General features: G+C 45.7%; 1 pseudogene across 1 annotated transcript; it reads left to right on the top strand.

Annotated features, from left to right (window-relative positions):
* The first annotated feature begins 11,476 nt into the window (after positions 1–11,476).
* LOC110504227 (galactocerebrosidase-like) lies at positions 11,477–24,964 on the top strand (annotated as a pseudogene). The gene is made up of 9 exons (XR_016491556.1): positions 11,477–11,486; positions 11,616–11,734; positions 15,764–16,067; positions 17,114–17,238; positions 17,508–17,636; positions 18,057–18,146; positions 18,206–18,293; positions 23,753–23,933; positions 24,278–24,964. The product of XR_016491556.1 is annotated as a galactocerebrosidase-like (transcript).
* The last annotated feature ends 401 nt before the right edge of the window (positions 24,965–25,365 follow it).

Below are 25,365 nucleotides of genomic sequence, written 5' to 3'. Positions count from 1 at the left end.
AAGCTCTGATCTGATTGTTGTTTGCCATGACATTGCTCCTGAACACATATATCCGACCGTTACATTTCTGAACAAGCGGAGGCAGGATTGTGTCTTGTTGAATGAACTCCTCTATTAATATGTTTTTTAGTCTCTCCCTCCCTGTGAAGAGAACAACAATGTACTCATTGACCTCGTCAGATGTAGTCTCAATCACTCTCTGTTCTTGCGGTGTGAATTGTCTCAGCTGAAGGACCAGAAGGAAGGGATGAGGTCCAGGGGCATACAGAGAGTGTTGAACAAGCATGGAGTCTCAACCACTGTTACTCCTCTCCCACACACTGCCTCTGCTTTCCAAAAGTCATTGGTCAGGGAGGAAAGACCAACGCAGTCCATATTCAAATGCCTCTTTGCCTAGGACGGTGTTACCCACAGTGCTCTTCCCCACTCCACACTGGCCAATCAACATCAGTCTCAGACACGAGTCATCCGAACGTGCAAAGAAATAAAACACTATTGTCCTGTTTCCTGGACACAGATTAAGCCTAGTCCTGGACTAAAAATCATTCTCAATGGAAAATCTCCTTTGAAAGCGCTGAGAGATTATGTCGGTGTCTACATGAAAATAAACTAGAGATGCTCCTGATCGTTAATGGGCTTCTTGTACCTCTGGACATGTGGCTAGAACACCCAGACCAGTAAACATAGGCCTACAGTACACTAAACTTAAATTCTGAAAACATGACTCATACATGTCTTAGCTAAAGCTATAAGTGACTGCCATCATAAATAATTTGGTAACACTTTACTTTACTTTACTGGTCTATTATGAGGGCTTAATTGAATTGAAGTGGTTGTGTAAAGAAATCAAGCACACCCGATTCCAAGCTTGTGTCATTCATATTTTGTAGATGTGTGCAGCAAATTCATAAAAGCTTCTGCACTCCCCTTGTAATAAAAAAAAATCTATGAACACAAAGCACATACAATTTACAGATAACATTTTTTTTTAGACAGATGAAGCAAAGAGATGAATCGTTTCCTCTTTGTGATATGAATGTTATTCAGGTCAGTACTTGGCCGTTTCTTTACCGCGTGATAAGAAAAGATCATTGCAATAGAGTGTTAGGGCAGTTTCACAGAAGAAGAAAAGTCATCAGTGTGGCTCAGTTGGTAAAGCATGACACTTGCAACGCCAGGGTTGTGAGTTTGATTCCCATGGGGGAACAGTATGAAAATGTATGCATGTAAGAAAAGATAATTGAGACCACATTTTGTGAAGAGTCAACATACACAACATTACTTTTCACACATGAAAACAGGCTCAAGGGACAACCAATTGAGGAATTTGTGGCGAAGATTCCAGACCCTCAAAAACTAATTCAGAAATGCCAAGGGCAATATCATGTATTTAACAACTAAGTTCAGAGTCCCTCAAAGACCATTGAGCTTCTTGACAAAATTGTCATTGAGTATTCACATCAAAACACATTGTATTTATCACATGTGCCGAATACAACTGGTGTGGACTTGGAAGTAAAATGCTTGCTTATGAACCTTTCCCAATGATGCAGAGTAAAAATTATATGATCATTTAAAAAATTAGTGAGAAGAATAAAATAAAATACACAAGAATGGAGATGCAAACAGGGAGTCTCTGTACCAAATCAATGTGCAGATGCACGAGGTATTGGAGGGATTTGAGGTAGATATGTACATGAAGGCAGGATAAAGTGACTAGGCAAATGGATAGATAATAATAAGAGTAAAATGAAGAACAGAATAGCAGCAGCAAACGATCAAATCAAATGTTATTTGTCACATGCGCCGAATACAACAGACCTTACAGTGAAATGCAAACTTACAAGCACTTAACCAACTGGCCAGTTTTAAGAAGGATAAAAAGTGTTAAAGAAAGTATTAACTAAAATAAACTGAAGTAATAAAATGAATATATGAAAAATAAGAAAATAACAGAGGCGAGGCTATATACAGGGTGTACCAGTACAGAGTCAATGTGCGGGGGCACCGGCTAGTCGAGGTAATTGAGGTAATATGTAGGTGGAGGTAAAGTGACTATGCATGGATAATAAACCGAGTAAAAGCAGCATAAAAAAGGGGGTGAGGGGAGGGGACAATGCAAATAGTCCGGGTAGCCATTTGTTATGGCTTGGGGGTAGAAGCTGTTTAGAAGCCTTTTGGACCTAGACTTGGTGCTCCAGTACCGCTTGCTGTGTAGTTGCAGAGAGAACAGTCTATGACTAGGGTGGCTGGAGTCTTTAGCATTTTTGGGGGCATTCCTTTGACACCGCCTGGTAAAGAGGTCCTGGATGGCGGGAAGCTTGACCCCAGTGATGTACTGGGCCGTACGCACTACCGTCAGTAGTGCCTTGCAGTCGGAGGCCAAGCAGTTGCCATACCAGGCAGTGATGCAACCAGTCGGGACGCTTTCAAAGGTGCAGCTGTATAACTTTTTGAGGATCTGACGACGCATGCTAAATCTTTTCAGTCTCCTGAGGGGGAATAGGCATTGTTATGCCCTCTTCATGACTGTCTTGGTGTGTTTGGACCGTGATAGTTTGTTGGTGCTGTGGACACCAAGGAACATGAAGATCTCAAACTGCTCCACTACAACCCCGTCGATGAGAATGGGGGACGTGTATGGTCGTCCTTTTCCTGTAGTTCACAATCATCTCCTTTGTCTTGATCATTTTGAGGGAGAGTTTGTTATCCTGGCACCACACTGCCAGGTCTTTGACCTCCCTATAGGCTCATCGTTCTCTGTGATCAGGCCTACCACTCTTGTGGCATCGGAAAACTTAATGATGGTGTTGGAGTCGTGCTTGGCCATGCAGTCATGGGTGAACAGGGAGTACAGGAGCGGACTGAGCACACACCCATTAGGGGCCCCCGTGTTGAGGATCAGCATGGCAGATGTGTTGTTACCTACCCTTACCACCTGGGGACAGCCCGTCAGGAAGTCCAGGATCCAGGTACAGAGGGAGGTCTTTCGTCCCAGGGTCCTTAGCTTAGTGTTGAGCTTTGAGGGCACTATGGTGTTGAACACTGAGCTGTAGTTAATGAATAGCATTCTCACGTAAACTACCGTTCAAAAGTTTGGGGTCACTTAGAAATGTCCTTGTTATTGAAAGAAAATATCATTTTACGTCCCTTAAAATAACATAAAATTGATCAGAAATACAGTGTAGACATTGTTAATGTTGGAAATTACTATTGTAGCTGGAAATGGCTGATTTTTAATGGAATATCTACATAGGCGTACAGAGGCTCATTATCAGCAACCATCACTCCTGTGTTCCAATGGAACGTTGTGCTGTGCTTCCCTTTGTAGTCCATAATAGTTTGCAAGCCCTGTCACATCTGACCCTTTAGTTCAGTGCGGATGTTGCCTGTAATCCATGGCTTCTGGTTGGGGTATGTACATACGGTCATTGTGGGGACGACGTAATCGATGCTGTTGTGGTGACTGATGTGGTGTACTCCTCAATGCCATCGGAAGAATCCCGGAACATATACACTGTACCAGTGTGTGCTAACAAAACTGTCCTGTAGCTTAGAATCTGCTTCATCTGGCCACTTCCTTATTGAGCGAGTCACTGGTACTTCCTGCTTTAGTTTTTGCAAAACCTTGAGACTTCCTTAATATTAGATTTCATGCACCAGCTGTTATTAACAAATAGACACAGACCGCCACCACTTGTCTTACCGGAGGCAGCTGTTATATCTTGCTGATGGAACAAAAACACAGCCAGCTGTATGTTATCCCTGTCATCGTTCAGCCATGACTCGGTGTGTGTGTGTTGTGTGGGAGTGTAGTGTTGTGTTGTGTGGGAGTGTAGTGTCTGTGAGTGAGTGTGTATATCAAGTTTATAGTTTCAAGTTTTTAATGTCACATGTACAGTAAATGCCTTTCTTGCAATCTCAACATTGTCTAGTAAGTGTGTGCACACTCTGAGAAAAAAAGGTGCTATCTGGAACCTAAAAGGGTTCTTCGGCTGTCCCCATGGGGGAGGGGAGCCCTTTGAATAATGCCTTTTGGTTCCAGGTAAATGCTTTTTGTTCCAGGTATAGCAATTATGGGTTCCATGTACAACGTTTTGCACAGAGGGTTCCACCTGGAACCAAAAATAAATACAACTTTAACATGCTGTTGTATGGAACACACTGACCATATGGGTAGTCCTATAAGCTACTTAATTTTGGTAAGATTTGTTTTTCAAATGTAACCCTAGATCTTTCACATGATTATTCCTTCAGTCTTCATTTTCTTTACCTGCTTGCCTCTCTCCCACCTGGAATTTTGTTAACAGGCATAGAAAGCAATCATTGCTGTGTCTACTCCATGTCTAGATGTTTAGATTTGTGTTTTGTTGGTGTGTATTGTTATACTGCTCAAAATATCTTAAAATATAAATATTCCAAAAAGAAAGGGGGATGCAATTTACCAAGAATAACTGAACGTCACTTCATCAAGTAAGCAGTCCAGGTCCTAGGACTATTTTCCAGTGTGTGTGTTTCTTTGTCTGGCGGGAGCCACAGAGTCTGGCTAATGCCCATACTCACCTTTTCTCCCCCTTACTTGAGAGAATGCTATTACCTCCACTTCGTGGCTTCAGCCAATCAGATTCTCCCCATGCACCCCACGCCCATGCAATGATCACGCATTCTCTGATTGGTCAGATGCTCCTAGCCAGCCCTGCGCTGGTCAGACATGTCCGTTGCACATTTCTGCAAGGGTATAAATATTTCCCTGGCCCTGACGGTGTTATCATGTGTAGAGTTTTGTGCATGGAATTCGTGAACACAAATACCTTTACAGGACCATCCTCATGTACTTGACTATTTGTGTGTTTAAATAAAGTTCCCTGTGTGTTAACTCTTGGGCTGCCTTATTCCCCTCTAACCAGAGGCAGTCACAAACCAGTAGAATACGTAGAGCCAGGTTGCTCTCTTTCATTATTCATTGTTACTGTATGTTTTTTTAATCATGTACAACTGAGCCATATATGTAGAGTTCTGACAACTTTTAGAATGGACTCCATTAGTGCCTTTGAGCATTGCATGAGAGATAAACAAGCTCCTTGTTATGAGGTTGTGGAAGCACAGAAGCTGCAGTTGTTGTAGTTTCTTGCAGACTCAGTTTTCGTTTGGACCTATATGGCATCATGGCCTCTACTGCAGTTTAACTCAAGGAGGCCTTTACTATTTACTGAAAGTAAAAGCTTCAGATACACATGAAATTAAACAAAATAGTATGGCATGACAATGATAGTCAGTGGATTTGATACTTTTCCATGTGCTCAAACCACTTTACATGTAGTAGGGGGAAACTGACCCAACTCCAATGGGCCCGGATTGGGGTCTGGTCATACTGGTGTCTCGGCGAAAATAAACATGTGAGAGATAAAGGAGGACAGGTAACCATGCTGTAAGTCTGTAGCTATGAGACTGCCCTCCTACTTGAAGGATCAGATGTATTTATTTATTTAAATGTTACCTTTATTTAGCTAGGCAAGTCAGTAAGAACAACTTCCTATTTAAATGATGGCTTGCACCTGTCAAACCCAGACAACACTGGGCCAATTTTGCACCGCCCTATGGGATTCCCCATCACGGCCAGTTGTGATACAGCCTGGATTCAAACCAGGGTGTCTGTAGTGACACTTCTAGCACTGAGATGCAGTGCCTTAAAGTGCTGCGCCACTCAGGAGCCTCAATGAGCAGAACAGAGAATGAGGGAGAAAAAAATGACTACAAGCAAGCAAGAAATAAATAGAGAAAGGGAGACGGTTGGAATGCATCCACCTACTTAAAAGAGTAACTGTTTCAACTCACAATGGCACCTTTTTTTTAAGGGGTGTGGCGCCATTTTGGATGCCCGCCATTTTGCGAGTTCCGACTAAACTTTGCTAGATTGAGATTCTTTTGCCGTTAATCTTTACTTCATTTTCACAAAATGTGTCCGCTATCATTTAACCGACAAGAACTGTTGAACATCAGATCGGCAGTTACTCGACTTATCTGCCCTGGGCTCTTTCTGTACTTCCGACCCAATTTACGGGGTATCTTTACAGAGGCAAGAGAGTGGGGGTCCTGGTGAGATTAAGGCGAAGGGAAAACCGACCACCTTTTCCCTCCATTCTATTGGCCAGTCACTTGATAAGATGGATGACCTCCGATCGCGGATTTGCTAGCAACGGGACTCTAGTAATTGCAATATTCTCTACTTTTCTGAAATATGGCTATTGGACAAGATACAACTGGATGGATTCTCCATTCCCTGAGTGGACAAGACAGTGGAGTCAGGGAAATCGAAAGGGGAGGGGTTTGCCTCTTCATTAACAACAAATGGTGTGCCGACTCGAGCGCAGTGGATGTCTCGACCCATGCTATTCTACACGCAAGCAAGCATACAAGGCCATCCCTTGTCCGCTATTCAGCAAATCAGATCATGACTCCGTACTCCTGCTTCCGGTTTACAAGCAGAAGTTCAAACCGGAAGTACCCGTGACTCCCTCCATTGAGAAATAGTCAACAGAATCAGAAATTATGCTACAGGACTGCTTTGCTAGCGCTGATGCGGTGTCTGAGGTGGTTAGCTCGTTGATGTCATCGGCGAGTCTCGGGACATCTCTGCCGATGACATTAACGAGCGAACCACCTCCGTCACCGGCTTCGTTAGGAAATGCATCGGCGACGTTGTCCCCACAGTGAAGGTTCGCTGCTTCCCCAATCAAAAGCCCCTGGATTAACATGAGGTTGGCGCTAAGCTAAAGGAGAGGGCTACCACACACAGGGCTATCACAGACAACCCTGAGGCTACGGCTGAGGACAGGAACAATAGGCTGGCTTGACGGGTCCTCCATATTACATCACATTTTCCAACATGACATTAGCATTCTTCTGAATTCTAATCGAGTTTATGTAATAACTCGAAAAATAGAAAGGTGAGGTGTAACTTTGCATTGGGACTTTTGATGCATATTCTAATGCAAATGCATATGTTACATGTGGTTACGTTTATGCTACCTACCCTTTTAAGGTATATTTACTTTTACTCAAGTATGGCAATTTAGTACTTTTTCCACCACGGAACCGATGAAATCTCCCTGTTTCCATGTTGACCTAGTGTATGTCATTGGCGGCAGCTGATGGCGGCTGGAGGCAAAAAAAAGTGCATACATTTTTGGACCATTATTTGGACAAAACACTTCATCAGAGATTTTAGATTTGATTGGAATAAAGCCCTCCCTTTACCTAGTCTCATTGTAAGAAAACAAGTTCGATATCATACACCTTGTTGTCACATGATCTACATTGGGGCATGGTTATATGAAAACTTGTGCGTTTTCATCGCTCACAGTAGTCAGCCAGACTTTTGTAAACATTGAGGATGATTTATAAATAATAAATACAAGGTGTATTTGTTTTGATCTCTGCACTCCTGAGATCTACGTTTTGGATGATAAAATCGGATTAGGGAGAGAGTTTGATGGCATTGGAGGTTTGAGCGGTGGAGGGGTAAGTAGCTAATGCTAGCTGCTAAAACTAGGCTTCTTCCTGGTCCGACTGTACGAGAAAGATCAATGCAACAAAAGAGTAAATTTACAATCTAATCTTTGTCACTTTCTGACACGTTTCCCTCTTTGTTTTAGGCAACATCTCGCCTGCTTGTAAATTATGCTGAACCCTACTGCAGCCAGATAATGGACTACCTTTTCAAAGTAAATTAGCTACAAATGTAAACGTTCTTATGTCATTACTAAATACCTCTTATCTCATTTAATGGGTAGCCGTTCATTAATCGTATCTTAGTGTAAAATCCATAACAGTATGTCACTTTTATTTTCTGTCTGCAGCCAAACTTTGGGGCTTTGAGGGCCTCCCGGGTGGCGCAGTGGTTAAGGGCGCTGTACTGCAGCGCCAGCTGTGCCATCAGAGTCCCTGGGCTCTGTCGTAACCGGCCTCGACCGGGAGGGCACAATTGGCCTAGCGTCGCCCGGGTTAGGGAGGGCTTGGTCGGTAGAGGTGTCCTCGTCTCATCGCGCACCAGCGACTCCTGTGGCGGGCTGGGCGCAGTGTGCGCTAATCAAGGTGGCCAGGTGCACGGTGTTTCCTCCGGCGCATTGGTGCGGCTGGCTTCCGGGTTGGATGAGCGCTGTGTTAAGAAGCAGTGCGGCTTGGTTGGGTTGTGTATCGGAGGACGCATGACTTTCAACCTTCGTCTCTCCCGAGCCCGTACGGGAGTTGTAGCGATGAGACAAGATAGTAGCTACTACAACAATTGGATACCAGGAAATTGGGGAGAAAAAGGGGTAAAATTCAAAAACAAAAACAAAAAAAAACTTTGGGGCTTCTCTACACATCCTGAAAGTGGAGATTGGAGGTGATGCCCAGACCACAGGTAAACATGGGAAAATGCCTCCTGCACTTCCTATGTTAGGTTCATAAATAGCACCCTATTCCCCTTTACTTTATAGTGCACTACTTTTGCCAGGGCCTGTAGGGAGGTACACTTTGTGTTTATCAATTATGACAGGCAAAACATTTATTTGAGTTAAATTACTTAGCATGTACGATTTTGCATTCTACCATGTAGTACATTTCAATTCAGTTTTTCCCCCCTAGATGGAACAGAACCCTCACATATGCACTATGAGAACGATGAGAACGATGAGAACTACTTCAGAGGGTGGCTGATGAGAGAAGCGAAGAAGAGGAATCCCAACATCACTCTCATAGGTGAGGCTGGATGACCATTAGAGCCTTTCTGCCTTACTATGATTAGGATAACACACTACACTATACTGAACAAAAATATAAATGCAACCATTTCAAAGAGTTACAGTTCATAGAAGGAAATCAGTCAATTTAAATAAATACATCTGGCCTTAATCTATGGATTTCACATGACTGGGCAGGGGTGCAGCCATGAGGGGGCCTGGGAGGGCATATGCCACCCACTTCGGAGCCAGGCCCAGCCAATCAGAATTTGTTTTTCTCCACAAAAATACTTTATTACAGACAGAAATACTTCTCAGCACCCCTCCTCAGACAATCCCACAGAAGAAGCCGGATGTGAAGGTCCTGGGCTGGCGTGGTTACTCGTGGTTTGCAGCTGTGAGGCCAGTTGGATGTCCTGCCAAATTCTCTAAAATGACGTTGGAGGTGGCTTATGGTAGAGAAAGGAACATTCAATTCTCTGGCAACAACTCTGTTGGACATTCCTGCAGTCAGCATGCCAATTGCACTCTCTCACAACTTGAGACATGTGGCATTGTGTTGTGTGACAACTGCACATTTTAGAGTGGCCTTTTTTGTGCAATGATCATGGTGTCTAATCAACTTTGATGGATTGTCTTTGCTCACTAACAGGGATGTAAACAAATGTGTCCACAAAATTTGAGAGAAATAAGTGTGTTGTACGTATGGAAAAAAGATCCCAGAAATGATTTCACCTCATGAAAAATGAGATCAAATTGTACTTGTCACATGCGCCGAATACAACAGATGTAGACCTTACAGTGAAATGCTTACTTACAAGCCCTTAACCAACAAGGCAGTTCTAAGAAAATGCCTAAATAAAAGTAACAAATAATTAAAGAGCAGCAGTAATATAACAATAGCGAGGCTATATACACAGTGGGTACCGATACAGAGTCAATATGTGGGGTAATTGAGGTAATATGTACATGTAGGAAAAGTTATTAAAGTGAATTAATAGATAATAACAGAGAGTAGCAGCAGCATGGAAGTGGGGCAATGCAAGTAATCTGGGTAGCCATTTGATTAGATGTTCAGGAGTCTTATGGCTTTGGGGGTAGAAGCTGTTTAGAAGCCTCTTGGACCTAGACTTGGCGCTCCGGCACCACTTGCCCGTGCGGTAGCAGAGAGAACAGTCTATGACTAGGTTGGCTGGGGTCTATAACAATTTTAGGGCCTTCCTCTGACAACGCCTGGTATAGAGGTCCTGGATGGCAGGAAGCTTGGCCCCGGTGATGTACTGGGCCCTAAGCACTACCCTCTGTAGTGTCTTGCGGTTGGAGGCCAAGCAGTTGCCATACCAGGCGGTGATACAACCCATCAGGATGCTCTCGACAGTGCAGCTGTAGAACCTTTTGAGGATCTGAGGATCCATGCCAAATCTTTTCAGTCTCCTGAGGGGGAATAGGTTTTGACGTGCCTTCTTCACGACTGTCTTGGTGTGCTTGGACCATGTTAGTTTGTTGGTGATGTGGATGCCAAGGAACTTGAAGCTCTCAACCTGCTCCACTACAGCTGCGTCAATGAGAATGGGGGCGTGATCTGTCCTCCTTTTCCTGTGTTGTTACCTACCCTTACCACCCGGGGGCAGGCTGTCAGGAATTCCAGGATCCAGTTGCAGAGGGAGGTGTTTTGTCCCAGGGTCCTTAGCTTAGTGATGAGCTTTGAAGGCACTGTGGTGTTGAACACTAAGCTGTAGTCAGTTAATAACATTCTCACATATGTGTTCATTTTGTGTGAAAGGGCAGTGTGGAGTGCAATAGAGATTGCATAATTTGTGGATCTGTTGAGGGGGTATGCAAATTGGAGTGGGTCCAGGGTTTCTGGATAATGGTGTTGATGTGAGCCATGACCAGCCTTTCAAAGCACGTCATGGCTGCAGACCTGAGTGCTATGGGTCGGTCGGTAGTCATTTAGGCAGATTACCTTGGTGTTCTTGGGCACAGGGACTATGGAGGTCAGCTTGAATGTTGGTATTACAGAGTCTGACAGGGAGAGGTTGAAAATGTCAGTGAAGACACTTGCCAGCTGTTCAGCGCATGCTCAGAGTACACCTGGTAATCCGTCTGGCCTAGTGAATGTTGACCTGTTTAAAGGTCTTAGTCACATTGCCTGCGGAGAGCGTGATCACACAGTCGTCCAGAACAGCTGACGCTCTCATTCATGTTTCAGTGTTACTTGCCTTGATGCGAGCTTAGAAGTTATTTGGCTCGTCTGGTAGGCTTGTGTCACTGGGCAACTCTCGGCTGTGCTTCCCTTTGTAGTCTGTAATATTTTGCAAGCCCTGCTACATCCGACAAGTGTCGGAGCCGGTGTAGTACGATTCATTTTTAGTCCTATATTGACGCTTTGCCTGTTTGATGGTTCGTCGGAGGCCATTGCAGGATTTCTTATATGCTTCCGGGTTAGAGTCCCACTCCTTGATAGCAGCAGCTCTATCCTTTAGCTCAGTGTGGATTTTGCCTGTAATCCATGACTTCTGGTTGGGGTTTGTGGTGGTTATTTTTTGGTTCATTATAGATATGTTTGCCTTTCAAATCAGAAGACAATCAGTTGGATATATCCAGTGCTTAACTTGGACTGAAATAGGTGCCGGTACCGTTTATATTTATGTGCGGGAACTCTGCAATACTTTTGAACTAGGGGAGGTGGATTAACTCACTCTGTTCTGGTGTGCTCCTGCCCAAGCCAATCGCTGGATATATTTGGTAAGATGATCACAGGTAAGACTTGTAGCTAGTGTGTCAAATTTTGCATAGGCTGTTATATAAGCGTCAGCTGTGGTCCTTCTCTAACATTGGTCTCTGTTAATGTTACCTCTTGTACCTGTAGCTTGCCCTGGGCCTTCCCAGGTTGGGTTGGGCAAGGGAAGAACTGGCCATACGACTTTCCTGATATAACTGCATCCTACGTGGTGTCCTGGATCTTAGGAGCCAAGCAGTACCATGACCTGGATATTGATTATGTTGGGGTGTGTATTCTATTTGTTTTTGTGGGTTGTATATTGAGAATATTGTAATTTATTTAACCAGGAAGGGCTCATTGAGATTTTAAATCTCTTTCTCAAGGGTGTCCTGTCCAAGATAGGCAGCACCAATTCATTACACAATTACAGACAACATGAAAAACTACAAGTAATCTAGTAAAAATCACAGGAGTATAACGAAATCATTGAACAGCACATTTAAAAACATTGACAGGACAAGGAATCAGCCTCAAAATCTGTCAGCAATTATTTAAAAACACCAATCGGTACAAGTTCTTCCAGTTTTAAAACTATTTTTACGGATTTTCATTAGACCCCTTTTACCAAATTGAGTTCGGACATTTCTAACAGTTAGCAGGATAAAGTCCTGAGAATGAAGAGAGTACCCACCACGTTTTTGAAGAATAAAATGGCAGTAAAGCCAAAATGGCTTTGTAAATAAAAGTATACCAGTGTCTGAGCATACGAGTGACTAGAGAAGGCCAGCCAACCAGTGGTGGAAAAAGTACTAAATTGTCACCTTGATATAAAATGTGAAAGTCAGCAAGTAAAATACTATTTGAGTAAAAGTAAAAAAGTATTTGTTTTTAAATATACTTAATTATCAAAAGTAAATGGAATTTCTAAAATGTCCTTAAGTAAAAGTATAAATAATTTCAAGTTCCTTATATTAAGCAAACCAGACAGCACAATTTTCTTGTTTTTTTGTTATTGACGGATAGCCAGACGCACACTCCAACACTCAGACATAATTTACAACTAAGCATTTGTGTTTAGTGAGTCTGCCAGATCAGAGGCAGAGATGACCAGGGATGTTCTCTTGATAAGTGTGTGAATTGGACCATTTTCCTGTCAAAATGTAAAGAGTACTTTTGGGTGTCAGGGAAAATGTAAAAATTACCAACTTTTCTTTAGGAATATAGTGAAGTAAAAGTTGTGAAAAATATAAATAGTAAAGTACAGATACCCCAAAAATCTACATAAGTAGTACTTTAAAATAGTTTTACTTAAGTACTTTACACCAATGCAGCCAACCCTGGTTTACAAAGTGCAGTGTTGCATAATAGTTTTTCAGTTTAAAATAAATCTTAATGCTCCATGGTAAAGGGTGTCAATTGATCTCACACACTGAGCGGAAGCATTCATATATAAAATATCACCATAGTTTAGGCATAAATGTAGCTGATAGACAGACTCTTTCTGACTTCAAAAGAAAAGCAGGCCTTACCTGGTAAAATAAGGGTAAAAAAAAAGCAGGCCTTATCAAATCAAATGTATTTATATCGCCCTTCTTACATCAGCTGATATCTCAAAGTGCTGTACAGAAACCCAGCCTAAAACCCCAAACAGCAAGCAATGCAGGTGTAGAAGCACGGTGGCTAGGAAAAACTCCCTAGAAAGGCCAAAACCTAGGAAGAAACCTAGAGAGGAACCAGGCTATGAGGGGTGGCCAGTCCTCTTCTGGCTGTGCTGGGTGGAGATTATAACAGAACATGACCAAGATGTTAAAATGTTCATGAATGACCAGCATGGTCAAAAATTAATAGTAGTTGTCGAGGGTGCAACAGGTCAGCACCTCAGTAGTAAATGTCAGTTGGCTTTTCATAGCCGATCATTAAGAGTATCTTTACCGCTCCTGCTGTCTCTAGAGAGTTGAAAACCACAGGTCTGGGACAGGTAGCACGTCCGGTGAACAGGTCAGGGTTCCATAACCGCAGGCAGAACAGTTGAAACTGGAGCAGCAGCACGGCCAGGTGGCCTGGGGACAGCAAGGAGGAGTCATGCCAGTTAGTCCTGAGGCATGGTCCTAGGGCTCAGGTCCTCCGAAAGAAAGAAAGAAGGAAAGAATTAGAGAGAATACTTAAATTCACACAGGACACCGGATAAGACAGGAGAAGTACTCCAGATATAACAGACGGACCCTAGCCCCCCGACACATAAACTACTGCAGCATATATACTGGAGGTTGAGACAGGAGGGGTCAGGAGACACTGTGGCCCCATCTGATAATACCCCCGGACAGGGCCAAACAGGCAGGATATGACCCCACCCACTTTGACAAAGCACAGCCCCCACACCACTAGAAGGATATCTTCAACCATCAACTTACCATCCTGAGACAAGGCCGAGTATATCCCACAAAGATCTCCGCCACGGCACAGCCCAAGGGGGGGGGGGGTGCCCCCCCCAACCCAGACAGGAAGGGGGGGGCCCGCCAACCCAGACAGGAAGATCACGTCAGTGACTCAACCCACTCAAGTGACGCACCCCTCCTAGGGACGGCATGGAAGAGCACCAGTAAGCCAGTGACTCCTAAATTAGTTATCTTAACTTCAGCTAATTGGATACAAACACGATCTACACACTGTATGTGTTCCTTCAATCTACCCACCTGTTTAAACATATGATGTTGATGTTTTCTAACTATATAGATCTGGAATGAAAATAACTTTGACAGCAAGTACATCAAGGTTTGTATTTGTAAGGTTTTCTCTCCCTATTTTAGCAGCCATTAGCATTTTACACAATGTGAACTGTCTCAGAAGAAAAAAACAGCCACTAACATTTGGTTTTACTATTGCAACCATTTTGTTAATTTAGGTCTATATGCAATTGGCAGAGAGAGATGCAGAGGTATACAATTGTTCATAAATACATCAAAATCCTATCAAGATAGATCAGCTGTTTGCATCTGAGAGCATTTAATTTGTGACCAAGGTGCTCTGAGACACGTTGGATAAAGTTTCCTTAACCGGTGTGGGTATCATCACAGCTGACGGTGACTGGGACATTTCCAATGCTATGGTTGTAGACCCGTACCTCAACAACGCTGTCGAGGTGGTAGATTAAGTAGGGGACAACTTGGACCACAACTTGCTCTGAAGTGACACAAAACAGCCCCTGCTATTTCTACTCACTCGTCTCACTCCGTTTCTTCCATGGCATGGTATTTCTCACGTGAAGCTAAGTAATTTCACAGGTATTTCTCTCTCTAGATGTGGTGTAGGCAATAGTGTTCAGTAGGTCTATAAATGCACTGCTCCATACCAAACAATCATACTCTCAGATGCATTTTCACCAAAGTAAAGTGTTAAATAACATTGCATCATTAAACCCAGATGCCAGTTAAGGTGATTGAGGAACTGAACGGTCTTTCAGTTCTCTTTTGTCACCAGTTAGTTATTCCACTCCACCCTTCTAGAACACTTGGCAGGCAAGCGATGAGGAAGTCTGCGTGATGCCATCCCGTTTTCATAACTGTGATTGCTCTGTTGTGTTCAGACTAGCCAATAAGCTGAATGTTGGTGGCTGTTTTTACTTCAGATGCCTGAGCAGTCAGGAGATGTAGATGCCTAACGCAATTACAATTAACTCCTGGTAATCCAAACTTTGTTTTAAGTGCATTTCAGTGCACCAGTACAAATTTAAATACATTCTTCATAATTCATCTGGATAATCTTATTTAGTGCATATATTCATGGAAGTCCCAAGACGTTGCATTTACCAGGAGTTGATTATCTACTAATAGAGAATGTGTCCGCTCTAGTATCTAAGATGCATCTATTACATGGCGCTGGCATATGTTAAAGTAAAAGGTGAATACAATAATGTAGTCCATGGTCCTGAATGGTTCTTTAATACCTCATCACCTTCTCACTCACCTTTCTCTCTCTGTCACTGGGTAGCTGCTGCGGCACACTCTGGATAAGGGGGGTTTGGAGAAGGTCAGAATCATAGCCAGTGATAACCTTTTGGCAGCCCATAACCTACTCAGTGCTTGTCGATCGAGAGCTGGCCGAAGCAGTTGATGTGATAGGGTAGGAGAGTGTTTCTGGGAATTCTGCTGCGGCATCTCTTGAAGAGACCACCTCTTCCATTTACTGCATGAAGCATTTCTTCCATCCTTTCAGAAAGTATTCCTCAGGACTACATTCTGCATTCAGTGCTTTTTTTTTTCATGATGTATGTGTTGTTTCATAGTTTTGATGTCTTCATTATTATTCTACAATGTAGAATAATAGTAAAAATAAAGAACTTTTGAATGAGTGTGTGTCCAAACTTTTAACTGATACTGTATGTCTGTATACGTATGTGTGTGAACATGTGTTTGTATGCGTGCGCGTGTATGTTCATCACCTTCATACCATTCCATGTGTGTGGCCTGACAGGGCCCACTACCCAGGCACCACCTCAGTGATGGAGGCCCGGAAGACACAGAAGAAGCTGTGGAAGACTATAGCACTTTCAATGACGAGGTGGGGGGAGGCTGCTGGGCCCGCATTCTCAACCAGAACTATGTCAACGGACTCATGACTGCGTACGTTTTATTTATTTGTACACAAAATCAGCCTAAGTACGGCAACAGTGAGAAGGTCGTTCTATGACATACCCAAGGATTGATATTAAGGGTTGCCCTATTGACCATGGGCAAGTGAACTTAGCAGTTAGAAAAGTTGAGCCTGCTTAGATAATTTATGGTCAATTGTCACAGATGCTGAAATGTGTAATTTTTTATTTTGGTACTCCGTCTGCGATTGAAATAGTTGACTTTTGTTGTTAGACTAAATAGAGTTAGTTGTCAATTAAGGCCCTGGCTGAGAATACGGAGTTTTTGCCCCCAGCATTACAGAAATCTTTCTCAATCTCTTTATCAAAGCTAAGGATCCGGATCACGTTCTGAGCATGTTATTTTACTCACACTACGTAGCTACGGCTCACACTCTCCTTTATGTTGCCCTCTTTACTCACCCTCTTCTGAACCTCGATGAAGAAGCCTACACTTGAGTGTACATTAGGGACATGACATAACTGACCAGGTAAATCCAGGTGAAAGCTATGATCCCTAGTTGATGTCACCTGTTAAATCCACTTCAATCAGTGTAGATGAAGGAGAGGAGACAGGTTAAAGAAAGATTTTTAAGTCTCGAGACAATTGAGGCATGGATTGTGTATGTGTGCTCTTCAGAGGGTGATAAAATATTTCAGTGCCTTTGAATGGGTTATGGCAGTAGGTGCCAGGCGCACAGGTTAGAGTGTGTCAAGCACAGCTACATCGTTGGGTTTTTCACGCTTAACAGTTGCCTGTGCGTATCAAGAATGGTCCACCACCCAAACGACATCTAGCCAACTTGATACAAGTTTGGAAAACATTAGTCAACATGGGCCAGAATCCCTGTGGAAAATGTTCGACACCTTGTAGAGTCCATGCCCCGACTAATTGAGGCTATTCTGAGAGCAAAAGGTGAAGCAACTCAATATTAGGACAGTGTTCTTAATGTTTTGTACACTCAGTGTTTGTGTGCCTCATATTTAAGAACAGCTAAAATAAAAACCTGTGGCGAAATGAAACATATGTTTGTTCAGCACCATATCCTGGAACCTGGTAGCCAGTTACTATGAGGATCTTCCCTTTGGGCGAGATGGCTTGATGACAGCAGAGGAGCCCTGGACTGGGAACTATGTGGTGGAATCACCCATCTGGACAACTGGTAACCCTCTGCACTTAAAAGAACCCTCTGGTTCACCCTCAAATTGTTGTTTTTCATATATTTTGTTATGAGTTACACTTGTTAACACTTCCAAAGTAGGTACAGATTAGCACAATGATGTTTGATGACCTTCTTACAGTTTCGCTATTATATGAAGCTTCCCCAAAAGCAGCTCTCAGCATCTCACATTTCGTGACAACTGCTAATGTAGAAAGACTTCATAGAATAATTTGAATATTTGATTTACATTTGACAATATTGTCTCCTAGCACACACCACCCAGTTTAGCCAGCCTGGATGGACCTACCTGCAGACCGTTGGGCATCTGGCAAACGGGGGAAGCTATGTCACACTGACTGACAGCAAGGAAAAACCTCACCGTCGTCATAGAAACCATGGTCGGTATTTATCTTCCTGTATATTATGGCTGTTAAACTGAATATTTATTCTGAGTAATTCTATCTAATGTTAGTAGAAGGCTTCATTATTTTGTTGATTGTACACTGCTTTGAACCATTTCCTAATTTGAATAGTCCATTCTAGTAAAGCTCTTGTTAGATCTCTGAAGCTTAACTTTTAAGGCTGGTTTTGGAGAAAGTCAACAATTTCCTCAGGCTCTCTCTTTCATACTAAGCTGTGCTTTCCCAGGAGCCTCCGATCTAAGCTTTAGCTAGTAGAAGGAAGTCCGGTGAGTTATCAGCTCGCTTCCACTGTCTGTTGATGCAAGGACCGTGTTGTGACCATAGTTTGTTTGTAGATTAAATTGTCTGTGACACAATAGGACTGTGAAATGTGATGTTTATTTCTCTATCTTTCAGACTCATGATCATTCTGTGTGCGTAAGGCCTCCACTCCCGCCCTTCAATGTCACACCCCAGAATGTAACATTTCAACTCAATGGATCTTTTGTGAGTATTGTTACAGTTATTGCATGCCTGTTAATGATTAAAAGGCTACTTTGTCATAGGCCTCGATCAGGGAACTACAGGTATGGCAGTCGAGGTTCGACTTCAAGACTAAAAAGCCATTCTTCTTCAAGAAACTGAGCCCCTTATAGGTGAACTTACTCCTCTGACAACTGTGATCTTTTTATGTACATATATACAGTCGAAGTAGGATAGTTACATAAACTTAAGTTGGTGTCATTAAAACTCATTTTTCAACCACTCCACAAGTTCCTTGTTAACAAACTATAGTTTTGGCAAGTCAGTTAGGACATCTACTTTGTGCAGGGCAGTACATTTTTCCAACAATTGTCTACAGACATTATTTCACTTATAACTCACTGTATCACAATTCCATTGGGTCAGAAGTTTACGTACATTGAAAAATTCCAGAAAATTTGAAGATTCTGATAGGCTAATTGATATCAATGTGTACCTGTTGATGTATTTCAAGGCCTACCTTCAAACTCTGCCTCTTTGCTTGACATCATGGGAAAATCAAAAGAAATCAGCCAAGACCTTAGAAAAAGAATTGTGGACTTCCACAAGTCTGGTTCATCCTTGGGAGCAATTTCCAAACACCTGAAGGTACAACGTTCATCTGTACAAACAATAGTATGCAAGTATAAACGCCATGGGACCACACAGCCGTCATACCACTCAGGAAGGAGACGTGTTCTGTCTTCTAGAGATGAATGTACTTTGGTGTGAAAAGTGCAAATCAATCCCAGAACAACAGCAAAGGACCTTGTGAAGATGCTGGAGGAAACTGGTACAAAAGTATCTACAGTCTATCCACAGTAAAACGGGTCCTATATCGACATAACCTGAAAGGCCGCTCAGCAAGGAAGAAGCCACTGCTTCAAAACTGCCAGAAAAAAGCCAGACTATGGTTTGCAACTGCTCATGGGGACAAAGAGCTTACTTTTTGGAGAAATGTCCTCTGGTCTGATGAAACAAAAATATAACTGTTTGGCCATAATGACCATCATTATGTTTTGAGGAAAAAGGTGGATGCTTGCAAGCCGAAGAACACCATCCCAACCGTGAAGCACGGGGTGGCAGCATCATGTTGTGGGGGTGCTTTGCTGCAGGAGGGACTGGTGCACTTCAAAATAGATGGCTCATTAGGGAGGAAAAGTATGTAGATATATTGAAGCAACATCTCAAGACATCAGTCAGGAAGTTGAAGCTTGGTCGCAAATGGGTCTTCCAAATGGACAATAACCCAAGGCATTCTTCCAAAGTTGTGGCAAAATGGCTTAAGGACAACAAAGTCAAGGTATTGGAATGGACATCGCAAAGCCCTGACCTCAATTCTATAGAAAATTTGTGGGCAGAGCGGAAAAAGCGCATGCGAGCAAGGAGACCTACAAACCTGACTCAGTTACACCATCTCTGTCAGGAGGAATGTGCCAGAATTCACCCAACTTATTGTGAGAAGCTTGGGTCAAATATTTTGGGGTAGCCTTCCATAAGTTATACAATTTAAAGGCAATGCTACCAGATACTATTTGAGTGTATGTAAACTTCTGACCTACTGGGAATGTGATGAAAGAAATAAAAGCTGAAATAAATCATTCTCTCTACTATTATTCTGACATTTCACATACTTAAAATAAAGTGGTGATCCTAACTGACCTAAGACAGGGAATTTGTAAAAACTGAGTTTAAATGTAGTTGGCTAAGGTGTATGTAAACTTCCGACTTCAACTGCATATCTTTTTTTTATACAAGAGGTGTGTGCCCAAGCTTCTGAAAGTGTTAGACAGAGTGTCATCTTGTCTTTGGATCGTGTTTTGAGTCTTGCACAGTATGATATTTCTCCTCCTGTGACATTTCACATCTCCAAACTAACTTTCATGAGCGGTTACGTTGGATATGTTTTGGTGTGGACAGTTTTTTTTGCCATGAGTTTCATACGGGCTCCCTTACACTTTCCTTGCTAGATTTCCGATGGTTTGTTCACCTTCAATGCTGTTCTCTTTTGTGTAACGACGTTCGTCTGTAGGAGGAGAAGCGGACCAAAAAGCAGCGTGGTGGTTATTCATGTTCTTTAATGGAAAACTGAACGATACATGAAATAACTCAAATCTACAAAACAACAAACGGAACGTGAAAACCTATACAGCCTATCCTGTGACAACAAACACAGTGACAGGAACAATCACCCACCAACACACAGTGAAACCCAGGCTACCTAAGTATGATTCTCAATCAGAGACAACTAATGACACCTGCCTCTGATTGAGAACCATACTAGGCCGAAAACATAGAAATGCCCCAAAACATAGAAAAACAAACAGACTGCCCACCCAACTCACGCCCTGACCATACTAAATAAATACAAAACAACAGAAATAGAGGTCAGAACGTGACAGTACCCCCCCCCCCCCCCAAAGGTGCGGACTCCGGTCGCAAAACCTTGACCTATAGGGGAGGGTCTGGGTGGGCGTCTGTCCGCGGTGGCGGCTCTGGCGCGGGACGCGGACCCCACTTCACCATTGTCTTAGTCCGCCTTATTGTCCGCCTCCCTGGCTTACTCACCATGGCCACCCCTCTCAATGACCCCACTGGACAGAGGGGCTGCTCGGGACAGAGGGGCTGCTCGGGACAGAGGGGCTGCTCGGGACAGAGGGGCTGCTCGGGACAGAGGGGCAGCTCGGGACAGAGGTGAAGCAGCTGCTCGGGACAGAGGGACAACTGCTCAAGACAGAAGGGCAGCTGCTCGGGACAGAGGGGCGATAGCAGCTCGGGACAGAGGGGCGATAGCAGCTCGGGACAGAGGGGCGATAGCTGCTCGGGACAGAGGGGCGGCAGCTGCTCGGGACAGAGGGGCGATAGCTGCTCGGGACAGAGGGGCGGCAGCTGCTCGGGACAGAGGGGCGGCAGCTGCTCGGGACAGAGGGGCGGCAGCTGCTCGGGACAGAGGGGCGGCAGCTGCTCGGGACAGAGGGGCGGCAGCTGCTCGGGACAGAGGGGCGGCAGCTGCTCGGGACAGAGGGGCAGCTGCTCGGGACCGAGGGACAGCTGCTCGGGACAGAGGGGCGGCAGCAGCTTGGGACAGAGGGGCGACAGCTGCTCTGGACAGAGGGGCAGCTGCTCGGGCGGCCCCTGGCTGACTGGCGGCACTGGCGGCCCCTGGCTTACTGGCGGCCCCTGGCTGACTGGCGGCACTGGCGGCCCCTGGCTTACTGGCGGCCCCTGGCTTACTGGCGGCACTGGCGGCCCCTGGCTGACTGGCGGCGCTGGCGGCCCCTGGCTGACTGGCGGCGCTGGCGGCCCCTGGCTGACTGGCGGCGCTGGCGGCCCCTGGCTGACTGGCGGCGCTGGCGGCCCCTGGCTGACTGGCGGCGCTGGCGGCCCCTGGCTGACTGGCGGCGCTGGCGGCCCCTGGCAGACGGGCGGCGCTGGCGGCCCCTGGCAGACGGGCGGCGCTGGCGGCTCCTGGCAGACGGGCGGCGCTGGCGGCGCTGGGCAGACGGGCGGCGCTGGCGGCGCTGGGCAGACGGGCGGCGCTGGCGGCGCTGGGCAGACGGGCGGCGCTGGCGGCGCTGGGCAGACGGGCGGCGCTGGCGGCGCTGGGCAGACGGACGGCGCTGGCGCCGCTGGGCAGACGGACGGCGCTGGCGCCGCTGGGCAGACGGACGGCGCTGGCGCCGCTGGGCAGACGGGAAGCTCAGCTGGCGCTGGGCAGACGGGAAGCTCCGGCAACGCTGGAGAAGAGGAAGGCCCTGGTAGCGCCGGACAGGCGGGAGGCTCCGGCAGCGGCGCCGGACAGGCGGGAGGCTCCGGCAGCGGCGCCGGACAGGCGGGAGGCTCCGGCAGCGGCGCCGGACAGGCGGGAGGCTCCGGCAGCGGCGCCGGACAGGCGGGAGGCTCCGGCAGAGGCGCCGGACAGGCGGGAGGCTCCGGCAGAGGCGCCGGACAGGCGGGAGGCTCCGGCAGCGGCGCCGGACAGGCGGGAGGCTCCGGCAGAGGCGCCGGACAGGCGGGAGGCTCCGGCAGAGGCGCCGGACAGGCGGGAGGCTCCGGCAGAGGCGCCGGAGAGGCGGGAGGCTCCGGCAGCGGCGCCGGACAGGCGGGAGGCTCCGGCAGAGGCGCCGGACAGGTGGGAGGCTCCGGCAGCGCTGGAGAGGAGGAAGCCCCTGTAAGGATGGGCCGGAGAGACAGCCTGGTACGGGGGGCTGCCACCGGAGGGCTGGTGCGTGGAGGTGGTGACGGATAGACCGGGCCGTGAAGGCGTACTGGAGATCTTGAGAGCAGGGCTGGCACCAACCGCCCTGGCTGGATCTTCACCCTAGCCCGGCAGATGTGGGGAGCTGGGATGTAGCGCACCGGGCTAAGCACGCGTACTGGGGACACCGTGCGCACAACTGCATAAGACGGTGCCTGACCAGCACCACGCCCGCCACAGTTAGCACTGCTAGGAGCACTGTAGTGCTGAGATGGCACAGGACGTGCAAGGCTAGGGAGATGCACAGGAGGCCTGGTGCGTGAGGCTGGCACAGTCTTCACCAGACCCCTCGCACGCACCTCAGGATGAGTATGGAGAGCTGACCCCGGTGCCATTAAATCCCTGACACGCTCCGTCGGGCGAATGTCGTGCCTCATGCACCAAACCAGCAAGTCCCTCATATCACTCTCCTCCAATTTCCCCATTAACTCCTTCACAGTCTCTGCTTCGCTCACCTCCAACACCAGCTCTGGTTCTGAGCTCCTCCTTGGCTCCTCACGATAAACGGGGGGAGTTGGCTCAGGTCTGACTCCTGACTCTGCCACACTCCCCCTGTGCCCCCCCCCAATAAATTTTTGGGGGTGACTCTCGGGCTTCCATCCGCTCTGCCGTGCTAGTTCCTCATAATGCCGCCTCTCTGCTTTTGCTGCCTCCAGCTCGGCCTTGGGGCGGCAATATTCTCCTGGCTCTGCCCAGGGTCCTTTCCCGTCTAGAATCTCCTCCCAAGTCCATCTCTCCAAGTAGTGCAGCCTCTCCCACTGCTGATTTTGCTGCTGCTGCTGTTGCTCCTCCTGCTGCTGCTTTTGCTGCTGCTGCTGTTGCTCCTGCTGCACCAGTCGCTTCTCCTGCTGCTGCTGTTGCTGCTGCCTCTGTTTACCACGCCGCTTGGTCCTTGGTAGGTGGGTGATTCTGTAACGACGTTCGTCTGTAGGAGGAGAAGCGGACCAAAAAGCAGCGTGGTGGTTATTCATGTTCTTTAATGGAAAACTGAACGATACATGAAATAACTCAAAACAACAAACGGAACGTGAAAACCTATACAGCCTATCCTGTGACAACAAACACAGTGACAGGAACAATCACCCACCAACACACAGTGAAACCCAGGCTACCTAAGTATGATTCTCAATCAGAGACAACTAATGACACCTGCCTCTGATTGAGAACCATACTAGGCCGAAAACATAGAAATGCCCCAAAACATAGAAAAACAAACATAGACTGCCCACCCAACTCACGCCCTGACCATACTAAATAAATACAAAACAACAGAAATAGAGGTCAGAACGTGACATTTTGTGCTTGCTCTCTCTCTGTTTCTCTCTCTCTGCAGCGATCCCTTCCTTATCTGAGGCCCCAGACTTTGCTGACCAGACGGGGGTGTTTGAGTATTACATAAACCTGATGGACCCTGGTCCTCATGTCTTCACCCTGCGCCAGGTGGTCACACAGATGCCTGTTACCTGGGCAGCAGATGCCGAACAGACCATTAGCATCATCGGAGACTATAAATCGTGAGGAATCAGGGCAGGGGAAGTGGGGGGGCGAGGTATAGGGTGAAGTTGCCCCTAGTTGTTGATCTATTGTTAGTTTTGTATTTCCCCCACTAATGGTTAAGGTTATGATTGGGGCAGGGGAAGCTGATCCTAGATCTGTACCAAGAGGAAACTTCTTAGACTCCTGCTCAAGTCATGATAATAACATTAATTAGAAAGAGCTTTTATTACTTTTATCTGCCTTGATGTGCTACAAATGTCTTATGAAACTGGTGCGTGTAATTACTGGACAGGAAAACGGGTCAAGAAAGAGTGCATTTTACAGTGTAGAATTGTAATGGTGTATACTGTATGTTTTCCAGACAGAACCTGACAGTGAGCTGTGATGTCTTCATGGAGACGGTGAAGACTGGAGGAGTGTTCATCGCAGCCAGAGTGGACAAAGGAGGCGGGTCGGTCCGCAGCGCCAAAGGAGTCTTCTTCTGGGTGTTTGCAGATGGCTCCTGGTTTCTCTTTGCAAATAATTTAATATTAGAGTATGAATCTAACCAGGCACTTTAAAAATGTACCTGTCCAACCACACAGGCGGCTCAACCAACACAGAAAAATGGAAACTTCAACTGCTTACTACTTGTCCGTTGCTTAGCCCAACAACAGAAGTGTTTCCCTAAATGCTGCCTGGGACAGAATAGCTATACATTCAGCAGCTCAGCTTCAGAATGTCATAGAGACTAATCGATATATCCCATATGCATCAGTCATGTCTTTTGTGGGCATTTTAAAGCTTGTTTGTAGCGTAAGGCACCACAGAGTTAAACATTGTTATAGAACACTTTGCATTATCTGGAGGATTTTATTTAGTTCAAAATATAAAGCTAACAATGGGTATCCTTTTTGCATTTTACTTAAATGAACAGTATGGCATACCCTCAATGAATTTAAGCCCTGGTTTTACTGATACACACCAAGCCGTTCCCAGACTTGGAGGTATTTAAATGAAATCAAATTTAAAATGAAGACAATTGTTGAAATGAATTACTTTCAGCACCATTTACTGTCTGTCTGTTTGACTATGCCACTCTAAAGCTGATGTCTGCCCGCTTGCCATTTTTCTCTCCTGCACTCACTCTCTCCTCATTAATAAGTTAAGGATTTTAAAGTGTCTGTTTCATGACATTGTAATACATTTGGTCTCCAGTCTGGGGCTACAGAAAAGGCTACTCCACAGGCTACTCTTTCTACTGTAGGCTACACAGGCCTAATTTATGTTAAATTGATTTGATGGAGCCCTGCAGTGCTGCGTCTCTCCAACAGCACCCTGCAGAGGCGCGCTGGACATGGATAAGATAAATATTTTTGCCAAAGTGGGCATATCTTATCATGAGGCAGCATCAGCGCTCACTTAAGTAGCCCTCATGCCACTGAGTGAGAGAAGTTGTCATTGTTTTGG

This window comes from Oncorhynchus mykiss, chromosome 25 (assembly GCF_057628025.1).
Source record: "Oncorhynchus mykiss isolate SJ-2025 chromosome 25, ASM5762802v1, whole genome shotgun sequence".
Lineage (NCBI taxonomy): Eukaryota > Metazoa > Chordata > Actinopteri > Salmoniformes > Salmonidae > Oncorhynchus > Oncorhynchus mykiss.
The sequence above is the reverse complement of the archived record's forward strand: the minus strand, read 5'-3'. Positions and strand labels throughout refer to the sequence as shown.